We start from the raw sequence: 22,090 nt of genomic DNA, 5'->3' as shown, positions 1-22,090 counted from the left end.
AAAATAAGCTAAACTGTTAATCAAAGGAAGTCTTAGATATTCAACCATATTTTCTAAGTGACAAGAGGGCTAAAATTCAGACAGTGTCATGCAAAAAAGTTGAAAGGCACTACATTTGGAGCAAGTTTTTATTTAATGAAAAGTATTCTTAACTGTTAAATGTGTGATTCTTGTGATAAGATGCTCTTAGAGGTTGACAGTATTACATTAGCCATTGCTTCTAATAACCTACATTGCTTTCTTTGTTCATTGAACCATTGGCCAGCATACGTCTGTTCTCTCATCTTTCAGTTTTTGAAGAGGAAATCTAAGTGAACTATTGCTGGAAAGAAGTGAGTACCTCTTTAAGAGAAGGGCAGGATGTGAACCTTGTCCTGCAAAAGTGGGAAATACACAACAGTGTATTACCAAAACAGTTCCATTTATTTCTTCTTCTACTAGTACAGTTATCTGAATAAAGTAAAAAAGACCAAGATATTTCAATGCAGTCAAAAAAACAAAATTCTGGAGATGTGCTCTGCACCAAATGTTCTCATTTTGTGTATGTTGGTATTAACTGAGACTGTGCTTTATTCTCCCCATCCCCCTCCCGCCAGAACACACACACACCTCAAATCTGTGAATCTATGCTGAGTTCTGGCACTCTGCTGACTTCATATCAGTCCTTCTGTACTACAACATTTTAGATATCTAGTGGAATACAGAGATTGGGTATGTTTAGGATTTTTAACTCTCAATCACATTCTTTCTGAGAATCGGGTCTGTGACATTGCATTCTATATGATTTTATGAAAGTATGCTGATGAGTATGAATATAATATAACTGGAATATGCTTCATGCAAAAGGTCTCTTGTAAGATAGCATTACAAAGCTTATAATCTACTGAGTGTGGTCATCCTATTTGTATAAATGTACCACTCTTGTATCTGAAACTAGAAATATGAAATATAACTCTGAGGGCCTATTGTAATTATGCAAAGTGTGGGCCATTAATGGTGGTTTGGATTCTTGATGGCTCCCATCAACCAGGACAATTGACTGCAGATGGCTCTGTTTTACTTGTAAGTCTTCCTGTATACGTGTGTGCTGGCAAGTGGGTAATGAGGTCTGTCATAAACAGATAGCTAAGGGTTAATGTCTCTTTCACCTATAAAGGGTTAACAAACAGTGACCTGCAAACACCTGACCAGAGGACCAATCAGGAGACAAAATACTTTCAAATCTCGTGGAGGGAAGCCTTTGGTTGTGGGTTTTGGGTTTGGCTTTGTTCTCTCTGGGTCCTGGACGGGACTAGAGGTGCAACCAAGTTTCTGCCAATCTCCCTGCTACAGTCTCTTATCTATTTAGAATTGTAAGTAAGAAAAGGCGGTCATAGTCTTTTAATTTGTTTTTTTTTTCCATTTGCATATATGTACTTGCTGGAAGTAGCTTAAATTGTGTTTCTGCTGGAGAAAGTTTCTTTCTATTGTTTATAGTTAAAAGACCCTGTAACTTTTTACCATCTAAAGTGCAGAGATAAACCTTTTACTTTTTTCTTTCTTTTTTATTAAAAGTTTTGCTTTTAAGACCTGTTTAATTTTTTTCTCCTAGTTAAGGTTCAAGGGAATTGGTGGGGAGACGGGAAGGATAAATTTTCTCTTTGTGTTAGATTCTCGCAGCTTGAATCTGTACGGCCTCTGGGTGAGGGGGAAGGTAACACTCCTCTCGGTGTGGTGATTCAAGAAGTTGAATCAGGCGATCTCCTAGTGTTCCCAGGGCAGGAAGGAGCTGGGAGGAAGAAGGGAGGGGGAAGGGAATGGTTTATTTCCCTTTGTGTGAGACTCAAGGAATTTGGGTCTTGGGACCCCCAGGGAAGGGTTTTGGGGGAGACCAGAGTCTATCAGGCGCTCTACTCTAAGTCCTGATTGGTGGCAGCCTATCAGATCTAAGCTGGTAATTAAGCTTAGGGGGAATTCATGCTAGTACCCATATTTTGGACGCTAAGGTCCAGAATTGGGAATTATACTTGACATGGTGTGCAGCATTTGGGAAAGATAAGAATCCAAAAGCCAGTAAGATTATTAATTTGCTTCTCTGCTAGCTGGTTATAAGCAGAGGGAAAGGGTTTATTTTTTTAAACTGCAACCAGAGAATTTCTTTTTCCTTGCTTCGGGTCTGGCTGTGCATAGATATGGCCTCAGACAAGGGCCATTAAGTTTAACAGGAGTCTTTTGTTAGACAATAGAACTCCAGCTGTGAGTCAACTACACCAGCAGAACACATTTGTAAATGAAAGACAGTTTCTTTTGCTTTTTAACTCTTTCGGGAGAGGCTAGGAAGTTAAAAGCTAAGCAACCCCAGGAAGCCAACAGAGAACCTGAATTTCAGGCAGTAAACACCAGAGGGTGCCTCAGCACAAGAAAGCCGGAACCATGAGTTCCAAGGAAAGCCTGAGACAGGAACGAGCATGGCAACAAGCCATGGACAAAGAAAATGATCATAGGAGACGGATGGAACTAATTAATGCAGAACTAGCCAAGGAAGAGGCAGCCCACAAAAGAGAACAACAAGAAGAAGAGGTGGCCCACAGAAGGAAACAAGAAGAAGAGGCAGCCCACAAAAGAGAACAACAACAAGAAGAAGTGGCCCACAGAAGGAAACAAGAAGAAGAAGATGCAGCCTACAGAAGACAGATAGAACTTCAGAGGGAGGCCCACTGACAGACCCTGGAATTAGAACAGGCTAGACAACAGAACACAGCCAATCCTAACAACGCTTCGCCAATAATGGTTCCACACAAGAAATTTCCCACCTACAAGGCAGGTGATGACACTGAGGCCTTCTTAGAAAATTTTGAAAGAGCCTGCCTTGGGTACAGCATCTCTGAAGACCAGTACATGGCAGAATTGAGGCCACTGCTCAGTGGACCCTTAGCAGAGGTGGAGGCTGAAATGCCTAAGGAGAAAATGAACGATTATAAACTTTTTCAAACCAAGGCCAGATACAGAATGGGGATAACACCTGAACATGCCCGTCGGCGGTTCAGAAACCAAAAATGGAAACCAGATGTGTCATTCCCCCGACACGCCTACCACATTGCAAACAATTATGAAGCCTGGATATCAGGAACAAAGGTTAACAATCTGGATGAGCTGCACCTCCTGATACAAATGGAGCAGTTCTTAGATGATATTCCTGAAGAAATAGAGAGGTACATCCTAGATGGAAAACCCAAAACGGTAATCGAGGCGGGGGAGATTGGAGCCAAATGGATGGAAGTGGCAGAAAAGAAAAAAGCTATTGTCAAGGGGAGCGAATACCCGAGGGGGCACACCGACAATAAACCCTACAACCGAGGACAGCCAAAGACCCCACTTACAACCCAAGGAAAGCCACAGACGCCCTATTCTTCCACCTCACTACTCTCCAGGAACCCACCTCGACCCAGTGACCAGTCAGCTGGAAGATGCTTCAAGTGTAATGAACTGGGACATATAAAGGCCAACTTCCCAAAGAGCCCCAACCAAGTGCAGTTCATTACACCACCATCACACCAAAGATCCCCAGGCCCAGATGCCTCTCAAATACCCTTGGAGCAAAGGGAAATTTTGAGAGTGGGCGGAAAGAAGGTTACTGCATGGAGAGACACGGGAGCACAAGTGTCAGCTATCCACCAATCCCTCATCGACCCCAAATTCATCAACCCAAAGGCCCAAGTGACAATTTACCCCTTCATGTCACAAGCTGTAGACTTGCCTACAGCTGAACTGCCTGTCCAGTACAAAGGCTGGTCAGGAATGTGGACTTTTGCAGTCTATGACAATTATCCTATCCCCATGCTACTGGGGGAAGATTTGGCCAACCAAGTGAAGCAGGCCAAGAGAGTGGGAATGGTTACATATACCCAAACCAGGCAAGCTTCCAGACCCATTCCTGTTCCTGAGCCGTCCACAGAGGCCCCATCTGTGTTACAAGAGACCCAGACAGAGGTAGTGGACCCGGATCCCATGCCAACAATGGAAACAGCCACAGTGCTTCCAGTCCCAGACCAGGAACTGGAAAAGCAGCCAGCACCAGAACGGGTGCCAGCACTGACGACAGTGCTTGCAAATCCATCTTCAACCCTAATCCCAGAAGGAGCCAGCGAGCCTGAACTGGCAGAAGCAGCAGACAACCACACTCAAGAGGCTCAGCCAGAGCCTGAAATACGACATGGTGCACCAGCGGAGAGCGGTTCACCAGCAACGGAAACAACCCCATCACCTATATCGCTTCCAGAGGGACCAAGCCCAAGTCCACAGTCTAAGGGAGAACTTGTGTCTCCAGCTTCAATGGAACAGTTCCAGACTGAGCAGGAAGCAGATGACAGCCTTCAGAAAGCTTGGGCGGCGGCACGGAGCACCCCACCGCCTCTCAGTTCTTCTAACCGATCCCGGTTTGTTGTAGAACAAGGACTTTTATACAAGGAGACTCTTTCTGGTGGACACCAGGAAGACTGGCATCCACAAAAACAGTTGGTGGTTCCAACTAAGTACCAGGAAAAGCTCTTAAGCTTAGCCCATGATCATCCCAGTGGCCATGCTGGGGTGAACAGAATCAAGGACCGGTAGGGGAAGTCCTTCCACTGGGAGGGGATGGGCAAGGACGTTGCCAAGTATGTCCGGTCTTGTGAGGTGTGCCAAAGAGTGGGAAAACCGCAAGACCAGGTCAAGGCCCCTCTCCAGCCACTCCCCATAGCTGAGGTCCCATTTCAGCGAGTAGCTGTGGATATTCTGGGTCCTTTCCCAAAAAAGACACCCAGAGGAAAGCAGTACGTACTGACTTTCGTGGACTTTGCTACCCGATGGCCGGAAGCAGTAGCTCTAGGCAACACCAGGGCTAAAGCTGTGTGCCTGGCCCTAACAGACATTTTTGCCAGGGTAGGTTGGCCCTCCGACATCCTTACAGATTCAGGATCTAATTTCCTGGCAGAGACCATGAAAGAACTGTGGGAAACTCATGGGGTGAACCACTTGGTTGCCACCCCGTACCACCATCAAATGGCCTGGTGGAAAGGTTTAATTGAACTTTGGGGACCATGATACATAAATTCGTCAGTGAACACTCCAATGACTGGGACCTAGTATTGCAGCAGTTGCTTTTTGCCTACAGGGCTGTACCACATCCCAGTTTAGGGTTTTCACCATTTGAACTTGTGTATGCCCACGAGGTTAAGGGGCCATTACAGTTGGTAAAGCAGCAATGGGAGGGGTTTACGCCTTCTCCAGGGACTAACATTCTGGACTTTGTAAGCAACCTACAAAACACCCTCCGACACTCTTTAGCCCTTGCTAAAGAAAACCTAAAGGATGCTCAAAAAGAGCAAAAGGCCTGGTATGACAGACATACCAGAGAGCGTTCCTTCAAGGTAGGAGACCAGGTTATGGTCTTGAAGGCGCAACAGGCCCATAAGATGGAAGCATCATGGGAAGGGCCATTCACGGTCCAAGAGTGCCTGGGAGCTGTTAACTACCTCATAGCCTTTCCCAATTCCTCCCTAAAGCACAGAGTGTACCATGTTAATTCTCACAAGCCCTTTTATTCCAGAGACTTACAGGTTTGTCAGTTTACAGTCCAGGGAGGAGATGACGCTGAGTGGCCTGACGATGTCTACTACGAAGGGAAAAAAGACAGTGGCATCGAAGAGATGAACCTCTCCACAACCCTGGAACGTCTGCCACAGCAACAAATCAAGGAGCTGTGCACTAGCTTCGCCCCATTGTTCTCAGCCACCCCAGGATGGACTGAACGGGCATACCACTCCATTGACACAGGTAATGCTCACCCAATTAGAACCCCATCCTACCAGGTGTCTCCTCATGCCCAAGCTGCTATAGAACGGGAGATCCAAAACATGCTACAGATGGGTATAATCCGCTCATCTACCAGTGCATGGGCATCTCCAGTGGCTCTGGTACCCAAACCAGATGGGGAAATATGCTTTTGCATGGACTACCGTAAGCTAAATGCTGTAACTCGTCCCAACAACTATCCAATGCCACGCACCGATGAGCTATTGGAGAAGTTGGGATGTGCCCAGTTCATCTCTACAATAGACTTAACCAAGGGGTACTGGCAAGTACTGCTAGATGAACCTGCCAAAGAGAGGTCAGCATTCATCACCCATGCGGGAGTGTATGAATTTAATGTGCTTCCTTTCGGGCTGCAAAATGCACCCGCCACCTTCCAGAGGCTGGTAGATGGTCTACTAGCAGGACTGGGTGAATATGCAGTTGCCTACCTCGATGCTGTGGCCATTTTTTCTGACTCCTGGGCTGAACACCTAAAACACCTGGAAAAGGTCTTTGAGCACATCAGGCAGGCCGGACTAACTGTTAAGGCCAAAAAGTGTCAAATAGGCCAAAACAGAGTGACTTACCTGGGACACCAGGTGGGTCAAGGAACCATAAACCCCTACAGGCCAAGGTGGATGCTATCCAAAAGTGGCCTGTCCCAAAATCAAAAAACAGGTCCAATCCTTCTTAGGCTTGGCCGAGTATTACAGGCAATTTGTACCACACTACAGCCAAATCGTTGCCCCACTGACCGACTTAACCAAAAAGACCCAGCCACATGCAGTCAAGTGGACTAATGAGTGTCAGAAGGCCTTTACCCAGCTTAAGGCGACACTCATGTCTGACCCTGTGCTCAGGGCCCCGGACTTTGACAAGCCATTCCTAGTAACCACAGATGCATCTGAGCGTGGTATAGGAGCAGTTCTCATGCAGGAAGGACCGGATCACAACTTCCATCCTGTCGTGTTTCTCAGCAAGAAACTGTCTGAGAGGGAAAGTCACTGGTCAGTCAGTGAAAAGGAATGCTACGCCATTGTGTACGCCCTGGAAAAGCTACGCCCATACGTTTGGGGACGGCGGTTCCAGCTACAAACTGACCATGCTGCGCTAAAGTGGCTTCATACTGCCAAGGGAAACAACAAAAAACTGCTTCGATGGAGTTTAGCTCTCCAAGATTTTGATTTTGAAATTCAACACATTTCAGGAGCTTCTAACAAAGTAGCTGATGCACTCTCTCGTGAAAGTTTCCCAGAATCCACTGGTTGAAATTTGTCCTTAAAATGTAGAAAGTCTTGTAGTTTACATACTTTGTAGTATATGTAAAGGTTCATGTGTTGTATTAACCTGTTTATTCTAAAGTTATAGGAAGAAATCACCGCCAGTGAGGTTCCCCACTGTCTGCGATTTGGGGGGCGTGTCATAAACAGATAGCTAAGGGTTAATGTCTCTTTCACCTATAAAGGGTTAGCAAACAGTGACCTGCAAACACCTGACCAGAGGACCAATCAGGAGACAAAATACTTTCAAATCTCATGGAGGGAAGCCTTTGGTTGTGGGTTTTGGGTTTGGCTTTGTTCTCTCTGGGTCCTGGACGGGACTAGAGGTGCAACCAAGTTTCTGCCAATCTCCCTGCTACAGTCTCTTATCTATTCAGAATTGTAAGTAAGAAAATGCGGTCATAGTCTTTTAATTTGTTTTTTTTTTCCATTTGCATATATGTACTTGCTGGAAGTAGCTTAAATTGTGTTTCTGCTGGAGAAAGTTTCTTTCTATTGTTTATAGTTAAAAGACCTTGTAACTTTTTACCATCTAAAGTGCAGAGATAAACCTTTTACTTTTTTCTTTCTTTTTTATTAAAAGTTTTGCTTTTAAGACCTGTTTAATTTTTTTCTCCTAGTTAAGGATCAAGGGAATTGGTGGGGAGACGGGAAGGATAAATTTTCTCTTTGTGTTAGATTCTCGCAACTTGAATCTGTACGGCCTCTGGGTGAGGGGGAAGGTAACACTCCTCTCGGTGTGGTGATTCAAGAAGTTGAATCAGGCGATCTCCTAGTGTTCCCAGGGCAGGAAGGAGCTGGGAGGAAGAAGGGAGGGGGAAGGGAATGGTTTATTTCCCTTTGTGTGAGACTCAAGGAATTTGGGTCTTGGGACCCCCAGGGAAGGGTTTTGGGGGAGACCAGAGTCTCTTAGGCGCTCTACTCTAAGTCCTGATTGGTGGCAGCCTATCAGATCTAAGCTGGTAATTAAGCTTAGGGGGAATTCATGCTAGTACCCATATTTTGGATGCTAAGGTCCAGAATTGGGAATTATACTTGACAAGGTCTTACAGTGACATGTGATCATGTCACTTGAACTGGAATCCATCTTTAATCTGGTGATTTTCCATTGAGAAGGAGGGGGTGGGAACCCAGAGAGGGACAAAGGATTCCCGCCTTATGCAAAAGATATATAAGTGGGTGGAATAGAATAAAGTGAGAGAGCCATCATAAGAAATCCCCTAGCTGCCACCTGAGCTGGAACAAGGGCTGTACCAGGGGAAAGGACTGTGCCCAGACTAGGAAGGCATCAAGTCTGTGAAAGAAACTTATTGAAACATCTCTGAGGGTGAGATTTTATCTGTATTCAGTTTTATTACTGTATTAGGCTTAGATTTGCGTGCTTTATTTTATTTTACTTGGCAATTCACTTTGTTCTGTCTGTCACTACTTGGAACCACTTAAATCCTACTTTCTGTATTTAATAAAACCACTTTTTACTTATTAATTAACTCAGAATATGTATTAATACCTGGGAGTGGGAAACAGCTGTGCATCTCTCTCTCTCTTTATACAGGGTAAAACGAATTTATTGGGGTTTGGACCCCAATGGGTGTTGGATATCTGAGTGTTAAAGATAGGAACACTTCTGTAAGCTGCTTTCAGCTGAATCTGCTGCTCTGGGGCACGTGCTTCAGACCCTGGGTCTGTGCTGGAGCAGATTGGCGTGTTTGGCTCAACAAGACAAGGTGCTGGAGTCCAAAGTTGGAAGGGAAAGCAGGGGCAGAAGTAGTCTTGGCACATCAGTTGGCAGTTCCCAAGGGGTTTCTGTGATCCAACCCGTCACAGGGTCCCTTTAAGATGTCTGAAGTTAGGCATCCACAAAAAGCAAAGGCACCCAAAAACACTAGTCACTTCAAAAATAATTAGCAAAATTTACTGTAACACTTTCCTTATGGTAGGATATGGAATTGCTATGCATAAGATGGGTCTTGTCTTCTGAAGTGTGTAGCACTGGTCTCTGGAAAATCTTATATTGAATCAGAATTTTTTTTTCCTTATAGTGAATGTTTTTGCTGGGAGTAGAATGAGAACCAAACAGTGAGGAACCATCAAAAAAATTCAGGTAAGCATATACGTTTTGGGGAGCCCATAGAAATATCTGTGAAGAGAATTGCTGAGTAATAGAAAATGCCAACTTCCAGAAGATTGGGTGTAACACTTAACATTCTGCTTCTGTTCCATACCGCAGAAAAACGCATATGCATCATTTAAGGTATATCAGTAATCTAAATTATAGTTGTCCTTATGCAGTCTCTGTTTTCTCCAAGAAGATGGAAACACCCAATTCAATTATTAACAACGATGCTGTTTCCTATTTATGGGTGTTGAATTTATTTAGAGGGTGCAGCGTACTGCAGCTGACTGGCTTGGCTCTGCTTTGTTGATGTATTGGCTCATGATATGCCTTCTGGACACCTAGAAAAAATGTGTGCCAGAACATGACAGACAGCTGAGCACAGGAAGCAAAGAATATCACATCCAGTAAATCTGTTGGTGACTCTTATATACAGCAGGCAGAGCAATTATCCAAGTGGGAATTTGGGAAGACAGCAAAGCTAATATACTTACTTTTCAGTAAGTGCCAACAGGTCTATAATGTCCACAAGGCCTTGACTTTAAATCACATCTGAAACACAGCACCTTTGACAGCACAGCATCTCCAATCACCCTCCTCAGAGCATCAAATGATTACATAAAATAATGATCCATCATTAAAGTTCACATATTTAAACACAAATTTTGTGAAGAAATTAAGGTTCCTCTAGCAACTGTAATTTGCCCATATTGCATAGAAATAGTAAGCATACATTTTAGCACTAATAAAGCTGTGCATTTAGCAGATCAAATGTATGTGAGTCACTGCAAGATAGAAAACGGTAGCTGACAGTGAGTGAGCTGCGGAGATTGGGCTGTCACATCAAGGGTGGAACCAACACTTAGAAGAAAAATAGTGGAAGTAACATTTTGCCAGTCAGGTGGATAACTTCTAATGCTGATCAGTTTCTGGTCACCATGCCTTAGGCACACTGCTGATGTGCAAGGAGCCTCAGGGTGGATCTGCTAAGACATGCATATTACCAATGTGATCACACACATATTTCAGTGGTCACAGTGAGAAAGGGGGAAAGGAAAAAGGAGATTACAGTTAAAAATGCTAGTACCAAAGTTCCATTCTAGCTGGGAAGTGATGCCCATTAGGGTAGAATAGTATCTGAAACATACAGACAGCTACTTGACAGGACAACTAAGAACCCCAGCATAGTCACATGCATACACATGGATTGCTAATTGAAAAAGAAAAATTCCCTTTTTCTCATATGTAAAAATATGGCTGGCAAACAATGAATAATGTAAACAAAACCAGACTTTCTTCCTTCTTTTTGTTTGCTTCCCATGGCCCAGTTTGCGGGAGAATGAAAACAGCTGTTCATATATTCAGAATGATTAGTATATACTTTGCAAGTGCTTAGCCCACTTCTTTTGGCAAGATTTTGTTTTACTAAAAAATGGTCTTTCATAGCCTCTCTAAGAGAGGCTGTGCCAGCACTCTTGCTCTTTTTCTAGAAGGTTTAGCTCTGCTACAACCACTTACATCTGATGGAACTCATCATATGAGGTATTAACACGCACAAGTGGTTCTTCCCACCCCACAACGTTAAATGAAAATGGCTTCAATTCAATTATTTCTGAATGGTAAGGAAGGACTTGGGGAGGGGCCAACGCAGTTAGAAAGAAAGTAAGTAGTGGTGGGCCAGAACTGCAGGTCTGAACTACAAACACCCAAAGGCTCAGGCTTGTTCACAGAAATCAAAGGTTTTGTTTGGTCTGTTATATTAATGATGGCCAGCTGAGGAAATAACTTAGATGCATGTAGGTTTGAATTTTGAATCCCTTCCTTAAAAGTTTGTGGTATTCACATATGATTGGCCCCATCTCTTAAAACCTCCCAAACATTTACCTCAAACTTCAACTGAGTCTTTGAGGTTTGAAGTTCAGTGCCACTATATTATTTTGTCATTTTAATGTGTCCTTGAAGTTCCAGGGTCTGTCTTGGTCCCCAGACTAAATCAGAAATATCCAAATGTCTCACATTTCATAATACTTTCACCCTGATCAGAAGCAGGAAGTATTGCAAGCATCATGGGTATGCATGTACTCCCCAAGGATTTCTAGTTCAGTCTGATAAACTCCAGAGCTTTGGATAACTCAGATAAGTAGTCTGAACTGTTCAAGTCTTGGCCTTGTGAGGTGTGCTAGTTAAGTAGATTGTCTGTCTGATTTGACTGGTCTGAGGAAGCATGCCTTGGCCCTTTATCATCACTGTCATCATCAAGACAAATCTCAACAGGATGTAGCCCTTGACCCTGTACACATCCAAAAAAATCTCAATTGTGAAAATAAAATCTGTTGTTTGGAGCGTTGTGTTAAATGTGTTGGTCCCAGGTTATTAAAGTGACAAGGTGGATGAGATGTATCTTTTATTGGACCAACTTCTGTTGTTAAAAAATCCACCTTTCACCATAAAATCCAGTAATTCATCTTGTGGTAGAGGCAAAGCTCAATCATCATACAAGCCTTACTTCCCAGATTTTGTAGGGATATCACCATTACACTGTCTGTTCCATTCCTCCCCTAATGCCAGATGATGCTTGCCAGAAGCTGCTTGTAGTAAGCTTGGGTCAGTGTTAGTGTTTCATAGGTCCAAAATATTTCATGATTCAGATATGCATTATTTCTTGAAAACTAAAACAACAAGGAGTCTGGTGGCACCTTAAAGACTAACAGATTTATTTGGGTAAGCTTTCGTGGGTAAAAAACCTCACTTCTTCAAATGCATGGAGTGAAAATTATAAATGCAGGCATTATACAGTGACACATGAAGAGAGGGGAGTTACCTCACAAGGGGTAACCTCCATCTGTAATTTTCACTCCATGCATCTGAAGAAGTGAAGTTTTTTACCCACAAATGCTTATGCTCAAATAAATCTGTTAGTCTTTAAGGTGCCACCAGACTCCTTGTTGTTTTTGTGGATACAGACTAACACGGCTACCTCCTGGTATTTCTTGGTGCACTCTATCCCATTAGGGTGAATAAACCTTGTATAACTTAAACATACTATACTGATATCTAAAGGGTATATAATTGCCTGTTGTGACAAAGTGGCTTTCCTCTTAAGGATTGGAGGCCTAGGGCCAGCTGACCTTTATTACTAAGGAGGCACACCTGAGTAGGAACCACCTGATTCCCTATAAGAGCAGCAGGAAGAAATGGGGCTGCTGATTCTGTACAGAGAGAGGGAGTTCTCAGGGAGTACAGAAGCTGCCTAGAGCAAGCAGCCTCTAATGGAGAAGCTTGGGTCTTAAGACAGAATGAAATTCAGAGGCTGCTGGGAGTGAGTAGGCTCCAGAAGAGAAACCTGGGGACTGAGACAACAGGTAGGAAAGGTCTGGGAAAATAGATGGAATTGAAAACTTTGTTGTGAATATCTGTTAATTTAGTAAACCAGAACCAAAGGAGGGATGGGAATGGACAAACTTTTTTTTTAGTTAAAGAAGACCCTGAAGGGGGAAATTGATGCTGACGGCTTGTACCATTGCCTCAGGCTATGAGGGTATGCTCAGAAGGCAGCCAATCTGGTGATACCAATCAACATAGGTTAATGGAAAATAAGTCTTGTCAAACTAACTTAATTTTTGTATGTGTGTGAGTACAAGTTTGGTTGCTAAAGGTAATAGTGTGTTTAATTTATTTAGACTTCTGTAAGGCATTTGAGCAGGTACCACATTTGGATTAAAATTTAAACAATACAAAACTAACATGGCACACATTAAATAAATTAAAAACTGGCTGATAGGTCTTAATGTAATTGTAAATGAGGAATCATCGAGCAGGTATGTTTCTACTGTGATCCTTCAGGGCTTGGTTCTTAGCTCTTTGCTATTTAAATTTTTTTTTTATCAATGATCTGGAAGTAAAACATAAAATCATCACTGATAAAATTTGCAGACAGCACAAATTAGGGGAGTGTTAAATAATGAAAACAGGTCACTGAAACAGAGTGATCTGGATTGCATGGTAAACTGGGCACAAGCAAATGACATGTTTTAATATGGACATATGTAAAGGAACAAAGAATGTAGGATGGGGGACTCTATCATGGGAAGCAGTGATTCTGAAAGAGACTTGAGGGGTCAGCTGAACATGAGTTCCCAGTGCGATTCTTAGATACATAAATAGAGGAATCTTGAGTAGGAATAGAGAGGTTGTTTTTACCTCTATATTTGGCACTAGTGTGCACACTATATTCAGTGCTGATGCCCACAATTCAATAAGGATGTTGCTAAATTGGAGAGGGCTCAAAGAAGAGCCACAAGAAGGATTAAAGGGTTGGAAAGCATGCCCTATAGAGATAAACTGAAGGCAGTCTATTTAGTTTAACAAAGAGAAGGTTGAGTGGTGACTTGATCAGTCTGTAAATACTGTACTTACATGGAGAACCAATATTTGATGATGGATTCTTCAGTCTAGTAGACAAAGATTGAACATGATCCAATAGTTGCAAGCTAAAGCTAGACTGGAAATAAGGTCAGCGTAATTAACCATTGGAATAACTTACCAAGGGTCATGGTAGATTCTCCATCACTGACAATTTTTAAATCAAGATTGGATATTTTTCTAAAAGACCTGCTGTAGCTCAAACAGCAATTATTTTGTGGAAGTTCTCTAGCCTGTGCTATAAGGAGGGCAAACTAGATGATCACAGTATGATTCTTATGCCACCCTATCAATCCTGAATTTGGCTCATGGTGTGCAGTACCCTGATCCCTCTTACTATATGTGCAGCAGTATTTGGGCTTTCCTACTCTATTTAGAAGTAGAGTTCTACTGGATTTAGCCCAAGTCTCTGAACCATTACAGCTAAAGAGCTTCTCCCAGCTCTCATGGTTCACCTTGGGCAATTCATTTAACATCTGTTTTAAGTCTGTAAAATTAGAATATTTCTCACCTACTACACAGGCACGTTGTGACAATAGATGTCTGTCTGGTGCTCTGAAAACTGGTGGGGGGGCGTCTGTAAAATATTAAGCACTATTGTCTCGCTGTACCATACAAACATCCTATAGAGTGGGATATTTCCTCAGTTGGCTTTATTTGGCATAGATTCCACTGATTTAAATGGAGCTCCACTAGTTTGCACAAGCTAAGCATCTGGCTCAGTATATTTTCAAGAGTGACTACCATCTGTCCAGACTAACACGGCTACCCCTCTGATACTTACCATCTGTGTCTGCCTTCTCACTATTAAAACTGCACATGATTTCGGTGAGGAATCCCAAAAGTACGTGAAGCTTGCCTGGTTTCATTAAAACTCAAAACTCTCATGACAGGTTTAGTAAGAAGTTTGTGATTCCTTTAAGCATACCTGGCCCAACTGATGTTCTCAATGTAAAATAAACTTTACTGCGTTTCACTTGGATCTTTGGAGTTCATTCCAATCAGGAATTTTAAGGCAAAACTGAAGGGTACAAGGGAAGCATTCAGACAAGCCACCTCCAAACTGAAAGCACCAAAACTCATTCAGCTCTGCTTGTACTGATCTTCTTAAGAAATATTTGCATTACTTTGCTGAACTTTGTAACTTACCAGCCTAGCCAGGACCTCATGATTGGTGTTTTTTAGGCTAGCATGCCAGTTTATACTTGTAATATCAGTTAAGTTGCATCAGACTCAGATTGGTGCAATATTAACTGGAACATTGTGAAGCACTGACAAGATGATTAAAGCAATGCTGTTTCTCACTTGAAAGCTCTTCCCAGCTGCTTTCTCTTAGCTGAATCTTTGTGGCTAGAAGAAGTGACATCAAATGCAGGAAGGGAAGAGCACACCAGCTGCGTAGTTTGATGTTTCGATAATGTTGCCCTTGGATTAACAAATAAACTCACAGATGTGTGTGAACACCAAGCATTATAAAGTTTGGTTACAATTTGTCATTTGAACCCACATTTCAATTCAAATTAGTTTTCCCAGGGTGCTCGTTTTGACTGATTTCTTCTTTCTTTCACTAAAAGCTCAGTGAGTAGCTTGCATTTCTAAACGCCAATAGCCATACTACTTTGAACTATGATGGGACAGGAACTAATAATTAAGGACATTCAATATGGATCAGTACTTGGACCAGAGACTTAGAAGAAAATCAGGAAGCTGTAGAAGTGGTGATGTAACCCAGCAGATACTAGCCATTTTTCTCAATATTGACCTGGGGGGAAGTGCACTTGGTATTAAAGGTTAGAATGTTGCAGGAGGTGCCATCTCTAGGATGAGAGAAGAGTGAAGCAGGGTCCTTGCAATGTAATAACTAGAGACATGACACTTATGGTTTTTGCTTTTCAAGTATTTGCACACAGAAAAAATGATATTCTTGCCTTCAAATGTTAAACATAAGGCACTTTGTAAAGACCGTGTTAATATAGCACCTTGCAGATCCAAGCACCCCAAATCATTTCACAAACTGTACATCCACATGGATGAGCAGGGTCATCTGTGATGGACTGCAGCAGAACAACAGCACACAGAAGTGCTACATCCTGTGGTTTAGGATAAGAACATCACTCCAGCCAATTTAAATTGCAGGATTAATTTTGCTAACTGTTGGAATGAAGCTGGGATATCAACTTTAACACCTTAGCCCCAGTAAAAATCTTTAACTGTGAGTTCTTGGTAACTCAGTTTTAAATCACTTAACATCTTTTCACACTATCCCCTGTCACTCACTGTAAGGGAGACTTGATTCAAGGCTGACTGGAGGACCTACTGAATCACCAACACAACTTCCTTCAGCACCTGAATTCTCCTTGGGATGTTTCCAAATCCAGGTAATTACATGGCCAAGTCAGTTCAATATGTGAAATTTGACTGTGTGTACCTCCAAATGTGACACTTCAATCGGTGAACATTTTCTAAACAAATATATTTTTTATCACTTTTACCTCATATTGAGAACTTTTTGCTCATTTCCATGAATAATATCTCAAATATATGAAGCAGTAGTTCTTCTTTGTGGGCTGCAGTTTGGGGATATTTCTTCTTTCAGTCTTAGACAAAGCAGTAGTTCTTCTTTGTGGGCTGCAGTTTGGGGATATTTCTTCTTTCAGTCTTAGGCAAACCCATAAAGAGACTAGTACTATTCTATTTTTGACCCATCCCAGAAATGTGTAGTAACATATAGCACCATCATTCTTCTGGGATCTCCAGTCTGTTTTGTTATCCTAGATAGCACATTCCCTCTGTTAAATTATGTGGTAATTAAAGAGCCTCTGAAATTTATTTTCTATGATTAATAAAGTAGTAACATAGAGGTATGCACTCCTTAAAATTATGATGATTTCACTCCATTGTTAACCATTAAAGGCACTTTTTTTTTTACTGGGTTAGTGTCCTTTACTATTTCTGTTGCTAAACTCCCTCGTATATAAATTGTATGAATAGATATTTTGTCCTGAGGCTATTTTTGTAACTGAAGCACATCCTCTCAGTTAAGACCTGAATACGGCCTCTTAAATGACTGGTATCTTGAGCTGCAGAGACAGCTTAAGGAAACAAGAACTGAAGACAAATGCAACTGTCCATCTAAAATAGCCTCTACTCTACAACTAACTATAAAATAGGGAAACTTCGAGTAAACCCATAAACTTTTCTCATAACTATAGTAGCTGTGGGCCTTAATTATTCTTCCCAGGCAGGCTGAAATTATCATCTCTATCCAGTGGACTGGAAATAAGTAAAAGTCAGTGTGTTTTGTTTCATTAAGGCATGGAGATTTCTTCTAGTACCTGCATATAGATAAAGCCACAGGACTCTGAAGAGATGAAAATATCTCTCTAATCTACACTCAGCTCCCATTTTGATCAATTCTTTCATGAATCTGGGCTCTGCTTGGTGCAGGGGTATCATAAACCTAGTCCCAGATTTGGACCTTAGCGTCCAAAATATGGGGGTTAGCATGAAAACCTCCAAGCTTAGTTACCAGCTTGGACCTGGTAAAGCTGCCACCACCCAAAAAATTAGAGTGTTTTGGGGCACTCTGATTCCCCCAAAAACCTTCCCTGGGGACCCCAAGACCCAAATCCCTTGAGTCTCACAACAAAGGGAAATAAACCTTTTCCCTTCCCCCCTCCAGGTGTTCCTGGAGAGATACACAGAAGCAAACTCCGTGAATCTAAACAGAGGGAGTCCACCCTCTATTTCCAGTCCTGGAAACACAAGCACTTCCCTCTTCACCCAGAGGGAATGCAAAGTCAGGCTAGAAAATCTAACACACACAGATTTCCCCCTGACTTCTTCCTCCCACCAATTCCCTGGTGAGCACAGACTCAATTCCCTGGAGTCCCCCACTAAAGAAAATCTCCAACAGGTCTTAAAAAGAAAGAAAAAGTACATAAAAATGGTCTCTCTGTATTAAGGTGACAAATATAGAGTCATTTGCTTAAAAGAATATTGAATAAACAGCCTTATTCAAAAGAATACAATTCAAAGCACTCCAGCAACTATAGACATGTAAATACAAAAGGAAAAAAACAATAAATCCTATTGTTTTTATGATCTCTGTACTCACAACTTGGAAACAGAAGATTAGAAAGCAGGAAATAGAAATCCCCTCATAGCTGAGAGAGAGTCAGGCAGAAGACTCAAGAACAAAGGACTCACACACAAAAAACCCTCCACCCAGAGTTGAAAAAATCCTGTTTCCTGATTGGTCCTCTGGTCAGGTGTTTCAGAAACTTCTTTCCAGGTGAAAGAGACGTTAACCCTTAGCTATCTGTTTATGACACACACCCCAAATTGCAGACAGTGCGGAAGCTCACTGGCGGCGATTTCCTCCCAGAACTTTAAACAAAACAGATTAATACAACACATGCACCTTTACATATACCACTAAGTATATAACTAACAGACTTCTACATTTTAAGAACACTTTTTAACTACTGGATTCTGGGAAACTCTCACGGGAGAGTGCATCAGCTACTTTGTTAGAAGCTCCTGAGATGTGCTGAATTTCAAAATCAAAATCTTGGAGAGCTAAACTCCAACGAAGAAGTTTCTTGTTGTTCCCCTTGGCAGTATGAAGCCACTTTAGCGCAGCACGGTCAGTTTGTAGCTGGAACCGCCGTCCCCAAACGTATGGGCGTAGCTTTTCCAGGGCGTACACAATGGCGTAGCATTCCTTTTCACTGACTGACCAGTGACTTTCCCTCTCAGACAGTTTCTTGCTGAGAAACACGACAGGATGGAAGTTGTGATCCGTTGCTTCCTGCATGAGAACTGCTCCTATACCACGCTCAGATGCATCCGTGGTTACTAGGAATGGCTTGTCAAAGTCCGGGGCCCTGAGCACAGGGTCAGACATGAGCGTTGCCTTAAGTTGGGTAAAGGCCTTTTGACACTCATGAGTCCACTTAACTGCATTTGGCTGGGTCTTTTTGGTCAGGTCGGTCAGTGGGGCAGCGATTTGGCTGTAGTGTGGTACAAATCGCCTTTAGTACCCGGCCAAGCCTAAGAAGGATTGGACCTGCTTCTTGGACCTTGGGACAGGCCACTTTTGGATAGCATCCACCTTGGCCTGTAGGAGGTTTATGGTTCCTCGACCCACCTGGTGCCCCAGGTAAGTCACTCTGTTTTGGCCTATTTGACACTTTTTGGCCTTAACAGTTAGTCTGGCCTGCCTGATGCGCTCAAAGACCTTTTCCAGGTGTTCTAGGTGTTCGGGCCAGGAGTCTGAAAAAATGGCCACATCATCGAGGTAGGCAACTGCATATTCTCCCAGTCCTGCTAGTAGACCATCTACCAGCCTCTGGAAGGTGGCGGGTGCATTTCGAAGGCCGAAAGGAAGGACATTAAATTCATACACCCCCGCATGGGTGACAAATGCTGACCTCTCCTTGGCAGGTTCATCTAGCGGTACTTGCCAGTACCCCTTGGTTAAGTCTATTGTAGAGATGAACTGGGCACATCCCAACTTCTCCAACAGCTCATCGGTGCGTGGCATTGGATAGTTGTCCGGACGAGTTACCGCATTTAGCTTACAGTAGTCCACGCAAAAGCATATTTCCCCACCTGGTTTGGGTACCAGAACCACTGGAGATGCCCATGCACTGGTAGATGAGCGGATTATACCCATCTGTAGCATGTTCTGGATCTCCCGTTCTATAGCAGCTTGGGAATGAGGAGACACCCGGTAGGGTGGGGTTCTAATGGGGTGAGCATTACCTGTGTCAATGGAGTGGTATGCCCGTTCAGTTCGTCCTGGGGTGGCTGAGAACAATGGGGCGAAGCTAGTGCACAGCTCCTTGATTTGTCGCCGCGGCAGACGTTCCAGGGTGGTTGAGAGGTTCACCTCTTCCACGCCACCATCTTTTTTTCCGTCGTAGTAGACACCGTCAGGCCACTCAGCATCATCTCCCTGGACTGTAAACTGACAAACCTGTAAGTCTCTGGAATAGAAAGGCTTGAGAGAATTAACATGGTACACTCTGGGCTTTAGTGAGGAATTGGGAAATGCTATGAGGTAGTTCACAGTTCCCAGGCACTCTTGGACCGTGAATGGCCCTTCCCATGATGCTTCCATCTTATGGGCCTGTTGCGCCTTCAAGACCATAACCTGGTCTTCTACCTTGAAGGAATGTTCTCTGGCATGTCTGTCATACCAGGCCTTTTGCTCTTCCTGAGCATCCTTTAGGTTCTCTTTAGCAAGGGCTAAGGAGTGTCGGAGGGTGCTTTGTAGGTTGCTTACAAAGTCCAGAATGTTAGTTCCTGGAGAAGGGGTAAACCCTTCCCATTGCTGCTTCACCAACTGTAATGGCCCCTTAACCTCATGACCATACACAAGTTCAAATGGTGAAAACCCTAAACTGGGATGTGGTACAGTCCTGTAGGCAAACAGCAACTGCTGCAACACTAGGTCCCAATTATTGGAGTATTCGTTGATGAATTTACGTATCATGGCCCCCAAAGTTCCATTAAACGTTTCCACCAGGCCATTGGTTTGATAGTGGTATGGGGTGGCAACCAAGTGGTTCACCCCATGAGTTTCCCACAGTTTTTGCATGGTCCCTGCCAGGATATTAGTGCCTGAATCAGTAAGGATGTCGGAGGGCCAACCTACCCTGGCAAAAATGTCTGTTAGGGCTAGGCACACAGCTTTAGCCCTGGTGTTGCCTAGAGCTACTGCTTCCGGCCATCGGGTAGCAAAGTCCACGAAAGTCAGTACGTACTGCTTTCCTCTGGGCGTCTTTTTTGGGAAAGGACCCAGAATATCCACAGCTACTCGCTGAAATGGGACCTCAATTATGGCGAGTGGCTGGAGAGGGGCCTTGACCTGGTCTTGGGGTTTTCCCACTCTTTGGCATACCTCACAAGACCGGACATACTTGGCAACGTCCTTGCCCATCCCCTCCCAGTGGAAGGACTTCCCCAACCGGTCCTTGGTTCTGTTCACCCCAGCATGGCCACTGGGATGATCATGGGCTAAGCGTAAGAGCTTCCCCTGGTACTTAGTTGGAACCACCAACTGTTTTTGCGGCTGCCATTCTTCCCGGTGTCCACCAGAAAGAATCTCCTTGTATAAAAGTCCCTGGTCTATAACAAACCTTGATCGATTAGAAGAGCTGAGAGGCGGTGGGGTGCTTCGTGCCGCCGCCCAAGCTTTCTGAAGGCTGTCATCTGCTTCCTGCTCAGTCTGGAACTGTTCCCTTGAGGCTGGGGTCACCAGTTCTTCCTCAGACTGTGGACTTCGCCTTGGTCCCTCTGGAAGCGATGTAGGTGATGGGGTTGTTTCCGTTGCTGGTGAACCGCTCTCTGCTGGTGCACCTGAGGGTATTTCAGGCTCTGGCTGAGCCTTTTGGGTATGGCTGTCTGTTGCTTCTGCCAGTTCTGGCTCGCTGGCGCCCTCTGGCATTGAGTTTGAAGATGTGGTTGTACTTGCTGGTGCTGGTTGCTGTTCCAGTTCCCGGCCTGGGACTGGAGGTGCTGTGGCTGCTTCAGTGGTTGGCATGGAATCCGGGTCCACTACCTCTGTCTGGGTCTCTGGTAATACCGACGGGGCGCTTGTGGACGGCTCAGGAACAGGAATGGGTCTGGAAGCTTGCCTGGTTTGACTACGTGTAACCATTTCCACTCTCTTGGCCCACTTCACCTGGTTGGCCAAGTCTTCCCCCAGTAGCATGGGGATAGGATAATTGTCATAGACTGCAAAATTCCACATTCCTGACGAGCCTTTGTACTGGACAGGCAGTTCAGCTGTAGGCAAGTCTACAGCTTGTGACATGAAGGGGTAATTTGTCACTTGGGCCTTTGGGTTGATGAATTTGGGGTTGACGAACGATTGGTGGATAGCTGACACTTGTGCCCCCGTGTCTCTTCACGCAGTAACCTTCTTTCCGCCCACTCTCAAATTTTCCCTTCGCTCCAAGGGTATTTGAGAGGCATCTGGGCCTGGGGATCTTTGGTGTGATGGTGGTGTAATGAACTGCACTCGCATGGCGTTCTTTGGACAGTTGGCCTTGATATGTCCCAGTTCATTACACTTAAAGCATCTTCCATCTAAAGGGGCACTGGGCCGAGGTGAGTTACTGGAGAGTGGTGAGGTGGAAGAATAGGGCATCTGTGGCTTTACTTGGGTTGTAGGTGGGGTCTTTGGCTGTCCTCGGTTGTAGGGTTTATGGTCGGTGTGCCCCCTGGGGTATTCGTTCCCCTTGACCGTAGCTTACTTGCTTTCTGCCACTTCCATCCATCTGGCTCCAATCTCCCCCGCCTCAGTGAGATTTTTGGGTTTTCCATCTTGTATGTACCGTGTTATGTCCTCAGGAACACCATCCAAGAACTCCTCCATTTGTATTAGGAGGTGCAGTTCTTCCAAGGATTTAACATTGTGTCCTGATATCCAGGCCTCATAATTTTTCCC

Source organism: Gopherus evgoodei, chromosome 7 (assembly GCF_007399415.2).
Source record: "Gopherus evgoodei ecotype Sinaloan lineage chromosome 7, rGopEvg1_v1.p, whole genome shotgun sequence".
Taxonomy (NCBI): Eukaryota; Metazoa; Chordata; order Testudines; family Testudinidae; genus Gopherus; species Gopherus evgoodei.
Note: the sequence above shows the minus strand (reverse complement) of the source record.